Consider the following 8,419-nt stretch of genomic DNA (forward strand, 5'->3'; position numbering starts at 1 on the left):
CTGGTCTACAGAGTGAGTTCCAGGACAGCCAGGGCTATACAGAGAAACCCTGTCTCGAAAAAAAAAGCAGAATGTGGTGGTAATGGTGGTGATGTTGATAGTGGTGATAGTCACAGTAGAGAAGAGTTAAGGTGCTTAGCTGAAAACATCCAAAAGCTATATAATAAGAGCCACCGGAAAAGTCATCCATCCTGTTCTTGTCCTAAAACTCCTTCATGAAGGGTGGTAGGTAGAAAGTGGGGAGCAAGGGGGCAACCCTTAGAATCTGCCCCAAATACCAAGAGCAATAACTTTTCATTTTACTGTTAGGATTTCTGTCTGCTTTGTTACCATTTTTGTAAAGGACCCTTGGAGGTGTGTGTGTGTGTGTGTGTGTGTGTGTGTGTGTGTGTGTGCTCGTGCATACTCACGCCCCTGCCTTCAATGCAGTCACCCCTGCTTTCACCTCAGTGCAGCTGAGGTGAAATCACTTCCTTTCTTCAAATCTGGCATTCACTATTAGGCTTAGAATGGCTGTTAAAAATCTGGATCACTCCCTCACCATTTTTCCCAGATGAATGTGGGACTCATCCAGCTATTTAAACACAACAGTATTTAAAATATTGATTAAAAACTGTGTAACTGAAAGAGGGGTTTGGATCATTGACACGCTGATTCATAGTTTCAGCTGCACACTAGAACCACCTTGGGACTTGAAACACATGGCTGTTGCCTGGGCCCCAGGCCTAGCACTTTATGGAATTGGTCTGAGGCCTAGCCATTGCATTGGAATTATTTAAAAGTAAATAGATAAAACCCCAAAGAATCCCATGTAAAGCCAAAAGTCCCACTGCCAAATCCTAAAGCAGATTATGTCATAATAGGTGTCACTCCAGTTCACATCCACACAGATAGCCAGAATAAACAAACGTGAAAACATGCAAAGTAAGGAGTGTGGGAGTACAGGGAAACTGAAACCCTTCTGCTTTGCTGTTGAGGATATAACAAGATGTATCCATCCTCTTTTTAAAAAAAAGTTTGGCTTAGTACTATTGCTCAATGGTAGATTGCTTGCTTAGCATGCTTGAGGTCCTGGGCTCCATTCTCAGCACTTAAAATAGGAGGGGTAGGATGAAGAGATAATTATCATCATATGATTCAAATACTTCACTCTGGGTATAAATACACTAAATAGTTGAAACTAGGTGTTCATAAGAATGAATGTTTATGGAAGGATTATTCACAATGCTACCAAAGTGGAAACAATTCAAATGTCCACCCAGAGATGGATAAAGACGTGGTATATTCATGCAATGAGAAATTTACTATTTGATTATTTTAAAAAAAGTGTGGGAGGTGTCCTGTGAAATGGAAACTTCTAGTTTCTTTGGAAAGTTATTTATGTCAAATGATGTTTTGCCTGGGCATACAGGTGAAAGGATGTTTTGCTGGAGCCGACACAGGAAAGAATGTTTTCCTGAAGCAGACACAGGTGAAAGGATGTTTTGATACAGCAAACATGTGAAAGGAGCAGGGATGAAAGAGGATAAATATGACCCTAAAGACAGTGGGAGACAAGCACTGAGCCTTGGTTTAGTTTGCTCCACCTGGTTATTCTTCACTAATGATACGCTAAATTTAGGTCCAGGCATTACCATATAAGCCTTTAATCACAGGAGGCAAAGACAATCAGATCTGAGTTCAAAGCAAGCCTGGGACAGAGCAAGGTGAAGAAAAGATTAAATCCAGGCTGGGTAGTACACACCTTTAAACCCAGGAAACAAGTATGCAGATCTCTTGAATTCAAGGTCAATCTACAGAGAGCCAAGTTTGGGCAGTGAAGGAGTTGGAAAACAGAAGGCTGGTGATAATGCAATAGACCAAGGGGGGCATGTTCCAGGCCCAGCAAGCAGCAGAACTCAGCCGCTTTGGACACATGGCTTTGGCTTTAGAATCCAGAATAGAAGGGACTACTGGGACAATTGATATTGGTTAGCTGGAGCTAAGAAATTGGCAGTGATTAAGAAGAGACCCACATCACTGAGGTGAAATCATCTAGGAAGTGTTTTCTGAGAGCACAAAGAAGCTGTGTTCCAGAGATAGTTAAGGTTGTACATCATACTGTAGCTGTACTTGGTAATGTGTAATAGTCACTCAAGTGGTACTGGTTTTGAAGGCGTGAAGGGGTCATGAAGAGTATCGGAGGCTTGGAACTGTGAGAGGCCATGGAAGGCCACTGGTGAAGGTGCAACCTCGATTTGCAATTGATGGCCCAGGACTGAAGGGGTCATGCAAAGGAGCTGAGGCTTGGCACCACAAAAAGGGCCTATGAGTGGCTTTTGGAGAAGTCTAGTTGCAGTGGAAACCCACAAGCATGTTGGAGATGCCAGTGTCATGGGATGATCACCAAAAACAACAGCAGCAGTGGAGTGGGTCAACCTGAGCCTTAGCGCACTACAGTGTTAGTAGCAATTCTAGGCTGCCCTGTTGCTGTTGCTCAGACTTAGAAATGAAGGCAGGGAAATTTAAAAAAAAAGCCCTGAATACTTCATTTAATATTACAATAAATATTCCTCTTCCTCTTCTTGGATCTTATGGCAGCTCTTTCAAAGCAAAGGAATTTATGCATGTTGACACAAACCTCATTTTAAAATCTTCCATGGTTCCATTTTCAACCTCTTCATTTTGGCACAACCAGTTGCATGAGGAGCCTCTGTCAGTCCCTTGAGGGTCTGTCTAAAATCCTGATGCAGCTAATACTGTTAGGATTCACTCCCCAAAGGACAATCCACTCTCCTCTGAGCCCCAAGTTTCTTCTAACTATATGGTGTATTGCCTGAGATCTTTTTTTTTTTTTTTGGCAGGTTTTTTTTCTTAAAGATTTATTTATTTATTATATGTAAGTACACTGTAGCTGTCTTCAGATGCACCAGAAGAGGGCATCAGATCTCATTACGGGTGCTTGTGAGCTACCATGTGGTTGCTGGGATTTGAACTCATGACCTTCCAAAGAGCAGTTGGTGCTCTTCCCCACTGAGCCATCTCACCAGCCCATTGCCTGAAATCTTAATGTATTAATCATACAAGTGCCATGCTTTACAGATATGTTAACATTAATATGTTAAAATGTATTCATCATATTTAGAGCTTAGTCCTTTAAAAATTAAAAATCTCAATATTTCAAACTTTTAAACAAGTATGTACTTTCCTCACTTTCATCTGAAAATAGCATTTATTTCAAAGGATAACTGTTGACGTTAGCCCTCTACAAGTAAAAAATGTATTATTTTAAACTTGCTTCTCAGCTAGGCACAATGGTACACACCTTTAATCCCAGTACTTGGTAGGTTGAGGTAGGAGAAGGATCTTTTTGAGTTCCGGAGCAGCCTGATCTACATAGGAAATTCTAGGCCAGTCAGATCTTGTTTGTAATTAATTAATTAATTAATTAAACTTGCTTCCTTAAAAAAAATCTAAGTGGGGCTGTAGAAATGGCTCAGTGGTTAAGCATACTTGCTGCTCTTGTAGAGAACCTAGGTTCATTTCCCAGCACCCAGATGGCAGCCTACAATGACATGTAGTTCCGGTCCTAGAAACCTCTTCTGTCCCTTTTGAGTAACGAATACATACATGGTCCACATGCATGCATGCAGGAACTCACACATATAACATACAATACATATTTTTAAAAATCTAGATTGATGCACTTTAGTTATTTGTAACAAATTAAAATGAATATAAATTGTAATGACACATGCCTTTTAGTACCAGCTACTTGGGAAGACAAGGCAGTTAAATTCCCTGAGTCTGGGATTGAGGCCAATATGGGCAGCACAGAGAGATCCAGTCTCAAAAAAAATAACTTTAATAATTACAGTAATAATTCAGAAACTTCACGTTGTCATGCTTATGCCAGGGAAAAATGTCGCTGCAATGTAAAATACCTGCTGAATGGGGAAAAAAAATCCAAAAAACCCTTTGCATCAGTCGAACCAATAGACACTGTGCAATTTCTTCTGTGTTGTATTAAGAAGGACTGAGCCTCCTTTCTGTGCTCTTCTTGGCAAAAATGTACAACCTGGGCTATGGAGGTGATCCAGCAGATCAGAAGCCCCATGAGGTAGAGGAGATACCTGACTGTAAGTTGTCCTTCGATCTCTGCACACACTATGGCACTTGCACGCAATAAAGAAGTAAATGTAAAATAATTTTTAAATGTACAACTTAACTCCAGGCTTGATGTAATATCAAAAAAATTTAAGTTACCATCCACAAATTGAATGCAAAAAGGTCAAGGTCAAGAAACAGAAAGACAGGCAAACAAACCATTCCAGATTAAAAAGAGATCACAGATGATTGCAGCACATGACTCAGAATTGCATCTTAGATATGGAAAACAAAAGAACCATAAAAAGTTCTTATCAGAACATCTGAGCAAAGTGGGGCAAGTAATGTGGATTAGACAACAGCTTGTGTCACTGTGAGGTTCCCAGGCTTTAATCAGTATACTTTGATTAAAGAAGAAAATGTTCTTGTTTAGAAATTATACACTGAACCATTTTGGTAAAGGGACATCACGTCACTAATTCACTCTCATAGAGGATGTAAACCATATGAGCATGTAAAAATAACAATGTTGAGCAGTGCTTCTCGACCTGGGAGGTCGAAGGACCCTTTCACAGGAGTTGCCCTAAGACTATGGAAAAACACAGATATTTACATCACTATTCATAGCAGTAGCAAAATCACAGTTGTGAAGCAGCAATGAAATAGTTTTATGGTTGGAGTCGCTATAACATGAGGAACTGTATTAAAGGGTCACAGCATTAGGAAGGTTGAGGACCATTGATCTAGAGAAATATTAATAAGGTGAATAAAGCAAAATGTCCATACTTGTTGAAACTAGGTAGAGGACATATAAGACTTTAACATCTCTTTTGTGCATGTATTTAAAATTATGTGGGTGAAAATCATAGGCTATATAGCCAGGAGTGGTGGCATTCTTTGTAATCTCAGCACTTGGGAGGTGGAGACAGAATCAGGAGTTCAAGGTCAACCTTGGCTACAAGCTGAGTTCCGCGCATGCCTGAACTACCTGAGACTGTCTCTAAAAGGAGGGTGGGTGAAGGAGCTAGAGATACGGTTTAGCATTTTCAAGCACTGGCTGTTCTTCCATAGCAACAGATTTCAGTTCGCCATACCTAGATGGTGGTGGTTCACAACCCCACTCCAGGAGATCCAAAGCTTTTTGCCATCCATGGGTACCTGAAGGCATGTGACATATACACAGAGACACAGACAGATGCACCTAAATAAAAAATAAAGTCAAATAAAAAGTAAAGCCTGTATGGAATGTAAGCTATCATAGCTGGGTATGGTGACATATGCCTTTAATCCCAGCACTAAGGACGCGGAGGTAGGCTGATCTCTGTGAGTCTAAGGCCAGCTGCTCTAGTTTTATGACAGTCAGAGCTACACAGTGAGACCTTTTTTTCTTTTTTTAAAGTATTATCACAAAAAAGTAATGCTCCTAAAGTGTACACAACAAAGCAGTTCCTAAGACATTCTGAAATCTCTAAGCAAACTAGACTTAGGAAGAATATTCCGCTTGTTAGAGTATAACACTGTTTAAAAAACAAAACAAAACCAGGAAACTTTGGATTGTCTCGGTGCATTGTTCATTGATTTTATTGAAGAACTCAGCACTTCCTTCCTCAGGCAGTTCATGCCTTCAGCTTATTCGCGTCACTTACACAAGCATGTCCTCATTACTTGCCTCCGTTCTAGAAGCTGGGCATGTTTGAGAATTGTACAGGTCAGCCCAACTCTGCTCCTTGGTCTTCTCCACTCCAGTCATTCTCGATACATTGATAGAACAGAGACACTTGGAGTAAGAGGAAAAGGTAGCTCAGAAGGGCCTCTCAGAATATGATGAGGGCCATGCTCTCCAGTCCCCTATTCATCTTGTGTGTGAGTGTGTGTGTGTGTGTGTGTGTGTGTGTGTGTGTGTGTGTGTGATTTGCTGGGGGCTTGCACATTCGAGACAACGGCTCTACCAAGGAGCTACATGCCCAGCTCTAATCTACTCAAAGTTGGAACGTTTCTGTGTTTATAAATAGGGAATGAAAACAGAATCTGCCCTACTGCCTCTGTTGCTAACCACAACCAGACACTTTGGACTCCTTTTCAGCTCCTTCCTCTTGCTTCTCACATTCTATCAGTCATTACATCTTCCTTTAAACCCACTTTATCCCCCCCACCCATCACTTCTTTTCACTAATCTGAATCCAGGATTTTCTTTATGATTTCTAGCCTGTACAGTAATAATCGCCTCCCTGTAATTCAAGGCCCACCTACCTGTTTCAATAGTTCCAGAATACAAATCTAATGATGCAACAACCCCCTTGCTAAAACCCAAAGGCTGCCAATTGCCTTCAGAACAAAGACTGAATGCTATATATGGCTTAATGACTTTTTTGTGGTCTGGCTTTAGGCTGCCTTTCCTCACTCAATTAATATTATTCCTCTGAAGACAGAGGATTCTGAAGCTGCTTAGTTACTACAAGTCTCAGACACAGTGTGGTCTTTTATGAGCTAATAATGTAAAGAAAAACCACCCAACATTTAAAAATAAGACTGCTCAGTAAGTAGTAAAAAGGTAATTTCGTATTCTCTCCCTGTCTCCTTGGCATGTTATGTAAGTAAAACTGCATTGTCTGAGGCAAAGCAGTGTGGTCCAGTAGAACCATATATGCAATTTAAATTTTCCTAGTGGACACATTAAAAATAAGCAAAGGGACCGGACGGTAGTGATGCATGCCTTTAATCCCAGCACTTGAGAGGCAGAGGTGGGCAGATTTCTGAGTTCGAGGCCAGCATGGTCTAGAGAGTGAGTTCCAGGACAGCCAGGGCTACTCAGAGAAGCCCAGTCTCCAAACAAACAAACAAACAAACAAACAAAAAAGCAAAGGGGCTGGAGAGATGGCTCAGCAGATAGGAGCACTTGTTCCCTTTGCAGAGGACTGCAATTCCATTCCCAGCAATCATATGGTGGTTTACACCCACTTGTCACTCAAGTTCCAGGGTATGCTGATTAGTTTTATGTCCTCTTGACAAATGCTAGAGCCATCTAGGAGAAGGGAAACTACTGAGAAAATGCTTTCATATGATGGGGCTGTAGGCAAGCCTACAGGGCATTTTCTTAGTTAGTGATTGATGTGGGGGACCAGACCATTGTGGGTGGTGCCATCCCTGAGCTGAGTTCTATAAGAAATGGTCCTGGGTTCTATAAGAAATCAGGCTGAGCAGGCCATGAGAAACAAACCAGTAAGCAGCACTTCTTCTTGGCCTCTGCATCACCTCCTGCCTCCTGCCCAACTGCCATGCTTGAGTTCCTATCCTGTCTGCCTTTGATGATTTCAGAAATATAAGCAAAATAAAGCTTTTTCTTTCCAAGTTGCTTTTGGTCATGGTGTTCATCATAGCAATAGTAACTCTAAGTCACTGGATAACTGATGCCCACTTCTGACCTCTGCAGACTCTGCACACACATGTTACACATATAAACATACAGGCAAAACACTCATACACATAATATTTTTTAAAAAATCTTGGCCACCCAAGAAGTGTCAGGTATAGGACCCCTCTTATGTTGTGGTCCTCAATTTGGACCAGTCATTGGCTGAGACTTCCACAATTTCTGTGCCACCATTACCTCAGCACATCTTGTAGACAGGACAAATTGTAGGATGAAGGTTTTTTGGCTGGGTTGCCTAGTAGCCGAAGATGGTCAGTTTACACTCCTTATCAACCTTTACTAGGAGTCTTTACTAGGTTCATCCTTACAGATTTCAGGAAGTTTCCATTGCACTAGGTTTCCACATCACCAGAGTCCCACAAGAACACCAATTACACAACCATAATGTATACACAGGGGATCTAGCTCAGACCCATGCTGGGTCTGTGATTTTTCACTTTGGTTTTTGTGAGCCTCTATGAGCCCTGCTTAGTTGATTTGGTGAGTTGTGCTCTTGTGGTGTCTTTGGCCTCTCTGGCTGCTATTATCATTCTTCTTCTTCTGCAGAATTCCCCAAGGCCTGCCTAATGTTTGGCTGTGGGTCTCTGCATCTCCTCCCATCAGCTGCTGGATGACACCTCTCTGATGACAATTGGGGAAGGCACTGATCTATGAGTGTAGCATTATTGGGATCATTTCATTGACTTTGTTTGACAGTCACGTATGGTTCTTTCCTGGGTCTCTAGGCTGTCCAGCCTCTGGCTCCATCCTGCTCTATATTTGAAGGGAAATGGAGGAGGAGTGCATCTGGGTGAAAGGGGAGGTAGGAGGAGAACTAGGAGGAGTGGAGGAAGGGAAAGGAAACTTCTGTTGGGATGTAATGTGTGAGAGAAGAATAAACACAATCTTTAAGAAAAGAAGCAA

The sequence above is a fragment of the Mastomys coucha genome, chromosome X (genome assembly GCF_008632895.1).
Source record: "Mastomys coucha isolate ucsf_1 chromosome X, UCSF_Mcou_1, whole genome shotgun sequence".
Taxonomy (NCBI): Eukaryota; Metazoa; Chordata; class Mammalia; order Rodentia; family Muridae; genus Mastomys; species Mastomys coucha.